This window comes from Phocoena phocoena, chromosome 20, assembly GCF_963924675.1.
Source record: "Phocoena phocoena chromosome 20, mPhoPho1.1, whole genome shotgun sequence".
NCBI classification, from domain to species: Eukaryota; Metazoa; Chordata; class Mammalia; order Artiodactyla; family Phocoenidae; genus Phocoena; species Phocoena phocoena.
Genome location: NC_089238.1, coordinates 56,965,325 through 56,979,398, shown reverse-complemented (window position 1 = coordinate 56,979,398; position 14,074 = coordinate 56,965,325).

The window sequence follows — 14,074 nt, the reverse complement described above, 5'->3', positions numbered from 1 at the left end:
TGGGAAGGCAGCCACGCAGGGCTCTGGAGGGAGGGCATTCCAGTGCCGGAGCTACAAAGGTGCTCAGAGGGACGTCATCCCGTGATCAGCCGCTCACGCCAGCAGCCCAGGCGCACCGCCCCTGCGTCCCAGCTCTGGTGCCAGGCGCTCCGCTTGGAGACTCGCCGGGCACCTTCTGGCCCTGAAGCGCCCTCTTGCCCTTGGGGACAAGGTGGCTCTACTGGCAGGGCCAGCTTGAGACTGCACCTGGATGTGATTTCTCCCTGGTGTTAATTGGCAGGGGGTGGGAGGGGGCAGAGGGGAAAACAAAATAAAGCTTCAAAGCCTGGCTGTGCCTGAGTTAACGCCCTCGCCGCCCTCGTGGCACAGCGTTGGGGCTGAGAGAGGATGCTCACAGCAGCCTCATCGTCTCATTAAATCAAATGACCGGGTGCAGTGGGAGTGCCGAGCACCCCGGGAGGTGTGCTTCCCTGGCTGGTCATGAATAGCCTGTCTTGTTTCCCTTAAAAAATAATTTTTTTAATGTCTTGACAAAACACCTCTCTCTTCTGGCATTTCCAAAATTAGCAAAAATTGAGCTCCAAGCAGCAAAATGCTAAATTGGTGTGTAGTTTGCATTTTCCATTTCCTTCACTTCCATCTTCCTGCCCCGTTGGAAGGGAACAGGAAGCAGTTAACGTCACAGGGGAAGGGGCTCCTGCCAAGCTGTGGCAGGTCCTTTGTTCCTTTGGCCTCGGTTTCTCGGAAAGCGCATCCCCACAGCTCCCCAGCCCACCTTGCCCAGGAAAATCTATGGTGGGTCCGTGTCCCTGGCCATTTTCATTTCTGTTGCTCTTTTGTTATGTTTCGGGATTTCCCCCCCAGCTCTCAATAGTACGTCCCGGGGAGGTTTTCTCCCAGGAGCGTGCCTGCCAGTGGCTCAGGGCGAGTCCGGCTTTCCGGCTTTCCGAGGTGACGGCCCAGGGCCAGACCGTCAGCGGCTTCTGTGCACGATGAACCTGTCGGTGGCAGCGCAGGCCTGAGTTCTGCCGCTTGCCTCTGCGGACTGCGGATACTGAACTTATCAAGGGGGAGGGGCGAGGAGGGGCGGCCACGGAGGGGCTTGTCATCCTCTGTCCACCCCGAGACCGCAGAGAGCAGGAAACAGGAGTCCAGAGCAGATATCAAAGGCCAGAATTTTCTCAACATCATGGAGAGAAGCAAGGCCCAAACTCGCCGCTGAGTGTGCCCCCGGGATGGGGCTGGGCGGGCATCAGCTTAACTGAGGAACCTGACAGAAAGGAGACAGAGCTGGCGGTACAACCTCGGGAGCCCAGGGCTGTCAGGGGAGAGTGAGCCGGGGCGGGGGTCCCACTGTCTTTCTCGTCCAGCCTGCTTACCTCCACCTTCTTTCTCAGCCCTTCCATTCTGAATGCATTGTAGCTCCGTGCTCTTCTGTTCAGGCTGTGCCCTCTGCCCAGGATTCTCTTCTCTAGCTCCCTTCTGTTCCTCACTGAGCCTCTACCTCAGCACCCAGTTGTATCTCCCAGCACATCCCCCGACACTGTTAGTTCACGTGGAATTGTAACTGCCCATCTCTCTCTGTGTCTTGCACTGGAGTGCGAGCCCGGAAGAGCAGGCACTGTTCCCTCCTCACCGTGCACCCTCAGTGCGAGACTCAGAGTGCTTCGTCCTCACATGTCTTGCCTCATGGTTGCAACATGGCTGTGGCAGCTCCGAGCATCTTATTCTCTCCCGATAGCGTCCCAAGAAGAAAGAGGCCTCTCTTGAATGTCCCTGCCTTACGTAAGGGGGTGAAAATATTCCCCAGAAGCAGACTTCTTCTGCCTCGTTGGTCATAACTGGGTCAAATGGCTCCCCCAAACATTGAAAGTATGGGTGGAAGGAGGGAGGAAAAAGAGAGAGGGAGAGAAGAAGTGACAAAAGAATGGAAGGAAGGAAGGCTAAAATGATGGATGGGCAAATGGAAGGGTGGGAGGATGAAAGGATGGGTGGATGGAGGATGAATGAATGGAAGGATGGATGGATGGATGGATGGAAAGTTGCATGGATGGGGTTTTTCCTCAGTTGCCCTTCATGCAGGCTTCACTGTGATTATGTATTGTAAGTTTTATGGGGTTTGCGACCAAGAAGATAGCAAATGGGAGACTTGGATTCCAGTTCTGGTCTTGACCTGATAAAACACTTTCAGAAATGCAGAAAGTCTGCCCCAGACCACCTCTACCTTTCCACTTCCTTGGATGGCCCTGGGGTCCAGCCAGGTTCCCACTCAGAAACCCCACCTAGAAGCTCCCCATAGCAGATGGTACGAGTTGTCTAGGCAAAGTCAGACCTACCCCCTTGTGTGCTGGCAGGTCCACCTCCCACGGTGGAGGCTATGATCCTAGGTGCTCTCTTTTCCAGGCTCTCCTGTAATTAGGGAGGGTCTTATGACCCAGTTCCCACCAAGAAGGCATAAGGGAAATGCAAAAAGAAACCCCCTTCCCCGCATCTGCTTTGGACACTGTCACGAGACAGGATGTGATACCTACGTCTGGGGCTGCCTTCCTGTAGCCTGAGGACGAAATGCCAACAGGCTGAGGAGAGACACGCCTGGGCCTTGATAACATCGTGAAGCCACTGAACAAACCTGGAACTCCTGTGTGCTTCTCTAGACAGAGATAATTACCTAGCTTGTTTATACGACTGTTAGTCAGATTCCTGGTCACTTGTAGCTGAGACATCACACTGAACCTCCCTTTGGAGGTGGCTGTGACGTTGGCAGTTGGAGCCTTCACAAAGACTCGGAAATCAGGATGGCTGCTAGGGGAAGGTGGGCTTCACGAAAATGGGTCAGTGAGAAATATGTTTTCTACTGCTTATGTAAAGGTTGTTTGCTTTGCACCTAGTCTTCCAAAATTTCATAGGACCGAAATCATGGGTCCCCTAAATGAAGTGTCTCATTCAGCTGTGGGGTAAGAATCAGAGGATAGAGAAGGTAAACTGTGAGATTAAATAAAATACATGAGGACTGCAAGAGGCATGGATGGAATCATTTGCCCTTTCTATTCAGGATAATTAGTCTGAAAACCCACTACTCCCTGAATATCAGCTCCCTGAAAATTGGTTATATCTTTCAGGACATTCATTTATTTAATAAGATGTTGCTGAGCGCAAAAAAACTACGAGATATGGTCGTGGGTGCTGGGGATACAATGAGGGCACAGAGATGGACCTGTCCTCCAGTGGCGTCCATCCAGGGGCAGAGCTGGACAAGCATGCTGGCCATTGAATTAGGACGTGACCAGGAAAATAGCATCTTTAGAGAAACCTGGCAGACACCACCGTAACCAGGAGACCCAGTCACCATCACTTATATAAATAATGCCGCACATGAGGAACTAAGTAATAGTTCCTCGTAATAAGACACATGGTGTCTTATTACGTACTAAGATACGTGATGCCCAGTAATAAGACACGTGGGCATCACGTACCCCTCAATTCGATCCTCTGAAAAGGACTGAACGTCACTTCTGGGGTACGCTTGCCAGGAATGCAGTACATCAAGCCAATCGTGAGCAAACTTCAGAAGAATCCAAACAGAAGAGTATTCGACGGAATATTGGGGTGGCCAAAAAGTTCGTTCGTGGTTTCCATAAGCTGTTATGGAAAAACTCGAACCAACTTTTTGGCCAACCCAATACATGACCCGCGCTCTTCAAAAACGCTGAGGTCCTGAGATACGAGGAAAGACCGGGGAACTGTCCCCAACTGGAGGAGACCAAGGACCCGTGACAACTACATGCAACACGGGATCCTGGGCTGGATCTTGGGAAGATAAAGGACATTAGTGGGAGAGGAAGATGAAATCCCAGTAAAGTCTGTAGTTTCGTTAGTACCCTACCAATACTAACTCCTTGGTTTTGCTGAATGTATCGTCGTTATGTCAGAAGTTAATGTTACAGGATGCTTGGTGAGGGTAAATGGAAACTTTCCTTGTGATTTTTGAAACTTTTCTGTAAGTCTACATTTATGTCAAAATGAATCCTCTGATGAAAGAATCACAGGTGCTAGGAAGTCGTATGCCCCACGACTGACCTACCACATCATTCAGTCATTCAACTAAGTTTTACTGAGCACCTGCTACCTGTTGGGCATTGTGCTACGTGCTGGGCAGGGGAGTGAGCAGGACACTCTGGAAAGCACTGAGTTCACTGTCTTCTCTTTTCCATCTGCCCCCCAAAGGCGGTGCTGCGGACGAAGGCCGTCCCCTTAGTGGTGAACACGAGGTGCAAAGCCCCTGCCAACCGTGTGCGGACTTGCAGCGTGGGCAAGTATGAATCTTTGCTGTTGTAAACCAAAGAGACTCTGGGGGTATTCGTTCCTGCAGCTGAGTAAGCTCTAGCACTGACTGCAGATCAGTCTGTGTGACACAGTGGACGGGAAGTTACTGCTGAGTGCTGACCTGGTGACTCAGGCTGACACGTGTTAGTGGAGTTCATTACAGCAGCTGGAGATGAGAAATAGAGGAAACGGGAGCATTCCCAGGACTGATTTAGGTAAAGTTTCCTCCAAGTCACACTCTGGTGTCCTCCCCATCCATTCTTCCAACTATGAATTGAGCCATAATTCATTCATTCCTTGAGCCCCTGTGTCAGTCCCTGCCCTGATCTAGGCAGTGGAGATACACGAGTGTGTCAGCTGGCTAGTGCTGCATAAGAATCCACTCCAAAACTAACTTAGTTCACAGTTCTGTAAGGAGGATGGTTGGTTCCTCTGGCCTGGAATGGGCTGGCTGCTATCTGCTGGCTCTCTCCTGCTTTGTGGTCAGCTGGGCGCTAGATGCGGTAGGAAGTGTTCATTCACATATCTTGGTCCTCCTGTGGCCCTTACTCTCCAGCAGGCTGGCCCAGGCTTGTTCACATGAGTTCCCAGCGTCCCAAGAGCACCCCCGTCGTATCTGCTAAAGTCCCCCTGGCCAAAGCATGTCCCACGGCCAAGCCCAGGTTCAAGGGTGGAGAAACAGACTGCAGCCTCAGTGAGAAGGAAGAATGAGTGACCGTTTCTCAGACGCAATGGGAAGAACAGACACCGGGCACTGAGATAAGCACAGAGCAGGGAGCCATGACCTTGACTGCAGGGACCCGGAGAGATTTCCTAAGGGATATGCTTGAGCCCCAGTCCTGAAAGACAATTCAGGTTCATCTGGGAGAGTCAAGTTCATGCATATTATTCATGCAACAAGAACCAGGAGGGAAAAGAAACTAGGACAAGGTCATCAATGAGCTGGGCTGTCAGATGGCAGGGGTGTGGCAGAGGGAGGGGTTGGAAAGTAGCAAGAGTAATATAAGAAGAAGGAAAGCTAACACGAGAGGGGACGTGCTGTAGTTGGTAAGAGACCGAACCGTCCAGCTGGGTGACCTGAGGTGCATCACTTAACATTCCTGGGCTTCAGCCTCTTCATCTGTGAGGTGAGGGTGACGATAAGCATCTCACAGGGTTTTTATTTTCGGGATTTTAAAAAACTGATAACACGAGACGCTGTTACGTTCGTTCCTCGTGTGTGGCAAGCACTCAGTAAACTGTAGTGAGTTATCCGTCATCCACCGCATGGTCTGATGTGATGCTCACAACAGCATTATAGACAGACAAAACGATAAGTAAGAAGATGCCCGAGGTCGCAGAGCTTGGATGGGGTCTCCCTGAGTCTGGCCTGGAGTCAGCATCATGACCTCATGGGGTCTTCAGTCCTGACGTCTGCGGGAGTGACCTGCCATCCGGGAGCCTCCCCTCTGGAACTGGGCTGTTTCAGGTCCACTTTTCCAGGAGGTTCTTGCACATGAAAAGAGGGAGCATCTTAATCACAAATCACTCCATGCCATCTCCTGGGTCCCCAGATGCGCCAGAGGGATGGGAGCTTTTGTTCGTGCTCATGAAAGACTGCGTCAGGGTTTTCCTGTAAAACTGTTGTTTTCTCTAAAATGGGGAGATGTGCCCTGACTTGACCGTCTTTGGCAGGAAGCAGAACATTCCGGTAGTGGAGTAACCCAAAAGGCAATGTCTCCATCAAGCCAAGGACGTTTGTGGCTGTCTCTCCAAGGCCCTCGCTCACGGCTGGCACGTGCAGTTGAACTGCAGGCGGCCCCGAGCCCGCCGCCCGGCGAGGAGGTAAGGAGGCCCGTCCAGCGAGCACGGGGCAATGGCAGAGGGGCTGTTTGCTCCGTTGGTTCCAGTCCGAGCTAGGATGGCATTCAGAGCAGAGAGAGTTTATTTAAAGGACCCGGAAGGTTAAACCACTCAGTGTTCTGCAGAGTTAAATCAGAGGTGTTTTTAGCAGTCTAGGCAAGTTTGACCTGGGCCGTATGGGTCTCATAATTTATCCTACAGTCTGACGTCTCTTGATTCCAGAATATAGAGCAAAATGCTGAGCAGGGAGCGGGAACCATGAACCCACATCTCTGGAGGCCGTCTCTGTGCCGTGCATCCTCCATATGCAGCTCCCTGACCTGCCAGAACTCGGGGAGGGGGGGTTGTTACTGTCCCTCACAGATGGGGAAACTGAGGTACAGGAGGGAGGAAGCCAGTGGCCTCAGGCGTCACAGCAGCAGGGGACGGAGTGGGGCTCTGGAGCCAGGCTGTGATCCCAGCATCCAAGCTGTCTTCCCGTCAGCCTCCCGCTGAGTCTGAATCGGCATCCCCAGCCACAGTCTCGCTCCTGGGCTCTGCTCTTTGCTCCTCTGGGCCTCGGACAGGTCTCCTCCAATACCTCTGTTACTGCAGACTCAGCGGGTTTAAAACTGACCCTGACCTTCACCATGGAGGGGCCACCCACTCGTCCTACTCCAGAGGACACTGGGACCAGATGGGCGATGAGCCCCACCCGAGGCCCCGGCCACTCATCCCGGGCTGTGTCCCTAAACTGCCGCCTGGAGCCTGCGACCCACGTGGATGCGCAGCCGCCAGCGCACCCCTGCTGATCCGAATCACCAAGGTGAGTCATGGCCCCTCTGGGGGCCCCCGCCTTTCCACCCCCACGTTTCCATATTGGGGTGTCTACTCGCTCTGCCGATGGAGCAGACTGGGCGGCACATGCTGGACTTATGCCATCCCGGGCGGCTCACCCAGTTGGTCATCCTGGCACCCACCAGACTGCACAGGCTAAGGGCCAGAGCTCTGCATTAACATGTGAGCAATGGGGGCGTCCAGGCTCAGGCGCCACGGACGTCTGTGCCTGCAACCGGCAGGCAACGTCAGGGTCAGGCAGCCCCGGCTCGCCAGCAGTAAAGAGGGCTCTGGACTCTGATGCCTCCTGACACTGGGTGCCGGCTCTCTGCTATTTTCTGCGCTAGAGTGGAGGTGATGTGGTCAATGAGATTCCCACAGTCATGACAGCTCTGGCAGAGGAAACGGCCTCCAACCATGTCTTTAGTTTTTCTGCTTCTGCACGCTCCCTCCATCTCCTTTCCCAGATCTGCCCGCCATACAAATTATGTCACCTCTTTTCTAAGACAGAATGCAGAAGCTGGCTAAAAAAAAAAAATTGTGATAAAGCACTTTAGGAAAAGTTCATTAAGAACCCCATTAAGCCTCACCCAGCTCCTTTCACCTCTGGATCCTCACGGCCACTCCCCTGGCCCACGCAGCATCAGCTCGCCCCGGACACCCCAACAGCTGCCTCCCTGCCCCACCCAATGCAACGCACTCCCCACTACTCAGCCTGAGACGTGACCCTGAGCCGTGGAACCCACCGTCTCTTCTGAAACCATCCCAGGGCTTCTTGCGGTCCTCAAGTAAAGGCCCAAATAATTTGTGATTGTTTGGGCTCACTTCCCATCCCCCTGCACTCCCCACCCCGTGCTCCCGCCACAGGGAAGGGGAGTGTATCCCCTCCTACACCAGCTCCCTCTCACCTCCGGCCCCTACCGGCCCCCCTTTCCTGACCCCCACCCGGGAGGCCAACGGAAGGTATGCAATGCGCTCTTTTCTGCCCTCCCCCCCACCAACTCCTCCTGAAACGAAACTACCACCAAATGGTGGGAATCCTGTTTCCTCGGCCATTTGCAGAGAAGGCGTCGTGTTTGCTAGCACAGGGAACTTTCAGGCACTTGGGGTTTTTTCTTAATTTGGACTAAAGTAACCCAGACTTGGGGGAGTTAGATTCTCCGCCTTCATTCATCTTCCTGGAATGCGAGTCAAATTCCGTGGGCACACTGCGCGCCTCCCGCCTGGGGCTGCCTGAGTCTCCTTCTTGTGTTCCCGGCTCTTCTCACTGTGGTTAATCGGTTAATCGGGGGCTCAAGACTTCAGCTGCTGCTGGGGACAAGGTGTCCCTTCCCGCTCAGAGCTCGCTTGACCCTTCCTGGGATTTATCAGTTACCATCCCCGTAAAGCCCCATGGAGAGGTCCCGCCACCTTTTCACACGCCAGCCGCCGCCAGCGGTGGAACACAATAAGCCACAATCACCGGCCCACCGCATTGTCTGCGCGCTGGCTGTCCCTGGGCCCCGCCCTGTGTCGTCTTTGAAGTGCAGCTAAGCCCCTGGTGGCTTTCAGGTGACACTTAGGTTACACCTCTTCTGCATTCTTATCTCCACCAGTGCCTTTGAGTGTTGGCAGTGCGGTGGCCTCTCTGCGGGAGCGTGTCCCCTGGGTGACCTTTGGCTCCCGAAGATGGCACCTGGGCCTGGATGGATGGGACAGGGCCGCCCCTGCACTGGGTACACCGGGCACAGCCCCCCACCCTGTGTCGACTCTAAGGGCCTCCTTTCATCACTGGTCCTCTGGGGGCGGGGCTCCCAAACGCCTCGCTCTGGGGCCCCCAAGTAGTGAGGGAGGCGCCCCTCGTGGGTGCTACTGCTGTCAGGTGTTCCTTTAATTATGGTAAAACAGACACAACATAAAACTTAACCATTTAACCTGTTTTCAGTGTACAGTTCAGTGGTGTTACGTACGTTCACTTTGTCATGCAACCGTCACCACATCCGTCTTCTGAACTTGTCCATCTTCCCAAATTGAGACTCTGTCCCCGTTAAACACTAACTCCCCATAACCCCCGGCACCCACCGTTCTACTTTCCGTCTTTATGAGTCTAACTAGTCTAGTACCTCGTATCAGTGGAATCATGCAATACTTATCTTCTGGTGATGGGCTCCTTTCACTTAGCATAATGTCTTCAAGGTTCATCCATGGTGTAGCAGGTGTCAGTGCTTCATTCCTTTCTAAGGCTGAATACTATTCCATTGTGTGGATGGACCTCGTCTTGTATATCCATTTATCTGTCGATGGACACTTGGGTTACTTCCACCTTTTGACTCTTGTGAATAATGCTGCTATGAACGTGGGTGTGTAAGTGTCTGAGTCCCTGCTTTCAGTTCTTTTGAGTGTACTCCCAGAAGTGGAATTGCTGGGTCATATAGTAATTTTATTAATTCTCTGAAGAACTGCCATACTGTTTTCCACAGTGGCTGCACCATCCCCCTGCAGCCGTGCACGAGAGTCCCAGTTTCTCCACAAGCGCCCCTGCCCACCCCCTCCCAGCCCAGGCCCTCCTCACCCTTCCATTCTAACCTCCTCTGTCGATGGGACATTTCAAAATTTCATGGGCAAAGACTGCTTTTAATGACCAGACACGGTGCTGGTGAAGGCAGGGGGGAGTGGGCGTCCTCTAACACAGGGGATGGAATTCTCAATCACCCCCACCTTTCTTTTTTTTTTTTTTTTTTTTTTTTTTTTTTTTTTTTTTTTTTTATGCGTTACGCGGGCCTCTCACTGTTGTGGCCTCTCCCGTTGCGGAGGACAGGCTCCGGACGCGCAGGCTCAGCGGCCATGGCTCACGGGCCCAGCCGCTCCGCGGCATGTGGGATCTTCCCAGACCGGGGCACGAACCCGTGTCCCCTGCATCGGCAGGCGGACTCTCAACCACTGCGCCACCAGGGAAGCCCCCCCACCTTTCTTAAGAGCAGTATGCGTCAGGCTCTAGGTCCATCCACGTCTCTACAAGTCACCCAATTTCGTTCCTTTTTATGGCCGAGTAATATTCCATTGTATATATGAACCACATCTTCTTTATCCATCCCTCTGTTGATGGCCATTTAGGTTGTTTCCGTGTCCTGGCTATTGTAAATAGTGCTGCAGTGAACACTGGATTGCAGGTGTCTTTTTGACTGTCATACAGAGTAAAGTAAGTCAGAAAAAAAAGTATCGCTTATTAACACATGTATGTAGAATCTGAAAAAATTGGTATAGACGATCTTATATACAAAACAGAAATAGAGACCCAGACGTAGAGAACAAACGTGTGGATATCAAGGGGGAAAGAAGGGGGTGGGGTGAACTGGGAGATTGGGATTGACATATACACACTATTGATACTACGTATAAAATAGATAACTAATGAGAACCTATTGTATAGCACAGGGAACTCTACTCAATGCTCTGTGGTGACCAAAATGGGAAGGAAATCCAGAAAGACGGGGTGTATGTATATGTATAGCTGATTCACTTTGCTGTACAGTGGGAACTAACACAACACTGTAAAGCAGCCGTACCCCAATAAGAGCAATATGTGTATGCATTTAAAACGTGCAGACGTTTATAGGACCACATTGTAGGAATTTGTCCCAGGTAAGTGTTCAGACCAGATCGAAACAGTGTGTATGTATGCGAAGGTGTCTGTCAAATGCTGTCAATAATAGCAAAATTAAATAAGCGAACTAAATTTCTGTTTGTCCATCAGCAGACACTTGGTTTTTTTTTTTTTTTTTTTGCGGTATGCGGGCCTCTCACTGTTGTGGCCTCTTCCGTTGCGGAGCACAGGCTCCGGACGCGCAGACTCAGCGGCCATGGCTCACGGGCCCAGCCGCTCCGCGGCATGTGGGATCTTCCCGGACCGGGGCACGAACCCGCGTCCCCTGCATCGGCAGACGGATTCTCAACCACTGCGCCACCAGGGAAACCCAGACACTTGGTTTTGAAGTTGATGGCTCCTCCATATGCTGAAATATTATGCCATTAACTTTAGGCGTATCGACAAGGAAAATGAGCATAATATAACGTTCTACTACAAAAGCACACGACAGTGCGATTCCACGTTTGGATACACACACACACACACACACACACATAGACAAAGAAGACATATTTGTCTATCTATATATACCTATATACTTATGTCTTCTACCTCAGGAGATATATATATATATATGTTTTCTACTTCAAGCTATAACCACGGTCTTGGCAATGAATACCCTCCCATCCCCTTCCATGCAGCCCTGATCTAAACTGGAGAAATCCTGGCAACCAAGAGGAATCCATATTTAGTGGTGTTGTCAAAATGGCCTTTCAATAGCACATTCATCCTGCACCCTCGAATCCAGGCAGGAAAGGGAAGGGGGAGCGAGAGAGAGAAGAAAAAGAAAAAGCCAAGTGTTTGTGCGAGCATCTTGGAGACCCGCGGCTCAATAAGGCAGGTGTTCTGCGGCTGCTTGAAGACCACACGGGAGAAGAGGCCGTCAGAGCGCCCATTACAGTGTGCCAAATCGCTGAAGCTCCGCGATCCAGCTGCAGAAACCCAGAGGGCAAAGTGCTTAAGGATGCATAAAACGCGGATTTTCCCATAATTATTTAAATATGTGTTAATGAGTGCTGCAAACGCCGTCAGAGTGTGACCATTAAAGGATTAAAAATACAGGCAAACGGAAAAGGAATAGTTCGAACAGTGGGGAGAGCACTCACGTGGGGATCGAAATCCCCCAAATTTCTCTTTTGCCTCTAGTCCTGCTGCTCGGAGGAAGACACCCAACCTCACTGGGGCTCCATTTTCTCATCTGAAAATGAACAGCGGAGGGGAGTAGATGGATCGATCCCCCGGCTACAGAACTCCCTCATCATCAGAACCTGCCAGTCTCCTGAATTTAACAAAATCAGAGAATAAGAATTGTCTAAGGAGAAGGAGCGTGCAACAAGATTATGGAACTTTGTGTGTTTTCTTAGCAATATAAACAGAGAAAAGACCCTGTTTTTTAAGCAAAGGAGTTGAGAATACAAATGAGCCATTCAGAAAGCTCAGAGAAAAATTTGATGGACGGGGTGGGGGCTGTCAGATACTTGAGCCATTAGCTCCTGGTCCTCTCGCCCCCTCTCCTCCCCGAGTGGAAGGCCGTGAAAGCAGCAACTTAGTCTAAGTTTCCTTTAAGGAGGGAGGAATTTACACCACTTGCCAATGGAGTGGAGGAAATATAGGAATGACACTTCATCATTTTTCTTCCCCCAGCAAGGAAAGAAAAAAAGAAAAAGAATGAAAGAACCCCAGTGCAAGACTGCTGCATTCCATGCCGTTGACACCCAGCCTTTAATTGGAACTGCTACATCCAAAATAAAGAAAGTAGTGATTTCAGGGTATATTTTTGCCTACGTTTTTGAGGATGTTTTGGGCCTTTCATCTCCTTTGAAGGCGTGTCACCTAATTACGCCGCTTTCATCCGTGTATTCCCCAGTCGGAACATGCCAGTCCCCTGCACAGCAATTGATCATGACGGACGGGTTTCCACTCTCCAGCTGGTGCAGAGCCTGGGTATTTGTGAATACCTGAATAAACTCCTTTAATCCAAAAACAAACTCCTCCTGAAAGAAACAGGCTGAAAAGGCCTTTCATGGAGTGTTTTCCAACTCACTGGTTCATGGTTTCTTTGGATCTCACCCTGCTTCCTGTACTAATGGTCTCTGAATGCATTCCCGACTGTGGCTTACTGGCCTGCCGAAGTCCCTGGCGTTACAGGGGAAGAAGGGAACAGGTAACACAGCAGATGCTCAAAGGAGCTGCCAGCACTGCATAGGTGGAAACTGGAAGGAAATATATGTGGGCGAGAGCGCTGTGTTCTTTCTACAACTTTCTTAAAGACGTGCTTCCTTAGGTAATGTTTTAAAAACAAAGTTATAGTCACACGTTACACACACGTGGGAATCGTCTGCTGGATTAGAAGCAGCTCTCTCAGATCAGCATTGAAAGTTCATAAATACAAGGGCTGATGACGCTACTCTAATAAATAGATTTGCTTTTGGAAGATCAACAACTTGCATTTTTTTTTTAAAGTCTATATTATTGAGATGATAGCGGGTCCGTTAAAAGAGTACCGCACCGACCTGGGGGTTAACCCATGGCCCAGTGGGTGGGTGAAGTGCTGAGGTTGGAGCCCTGCACTCGGAGTTGTAAGGTTCAATTGTGAGAACCAGCGCATCCGCTTACTAGCCATATAAACTGTCCTAACTTAGTTTTATTCTGTCCTTGCCTCTGTAACCTGATCTCCAAGGTGAAGGGCTTGGGCTGGATCAGAGGACCTTTTCCTCAACCAATCAAAGTCGTCCTTATCTGAGCAAATGTCCCAGAGCCCCCACCCCTTTAGATCCTCTGCCCTCGGCCTGCTGTACCGTGACCCCTGACAGGGTCCGGTCTCGCCACTATTGCCCTGTAACAAACTACCCCAGAACAAGCTGGTATCAAACAAAAGCCCTTTTATTTGTTCACAATTTTGCAGATCAGACATTTAGCAGCTCAGCTGGGCAGTTACCCCCGCGGTCTACCGTGGGGGTGCGGCCAGGTGTCAGCTTGGGCTGCGGGCAGCTGATGGCTCCCCTGGCCTGGACATCCCAGGTCTTCCATTCACATGGCTGGTGGTCGATGGTGGCCGTTGGCTGCGCCCTCAGCTGGGACTGTCGCTCAGACTGCCCACGCGTGGCCTCTCCAGCATGGGGGTCTCTGTGTGCTCGGAATTCTTATTTGGTGACCAGTTTCCCCTAAGAAAAGTTTCCAGAGAACCAGGTGGAGGCTGCATGACCTATTGTGACCTAGCCTCGGACATCATGCAGTGTTTCCTCCACTCCTTTCTACTGGTGGTCACAAGGTCACCAGGTTCAAGGGGAGGGGACAGCATTATAGAGGCAGGTCACGTGTAAGAGCACCTGGGCATGAGACACGGTGATGGCCGTCTTTGCAAATCGTATTCTGCCTCAGGCTTCAAGAATCACAGCTGAGAATCTCTAATGTCTAGATTAGATGCAGTTTCTAATGGCCCTCCCTCTTTTTTTTTTTTTTTTTTTA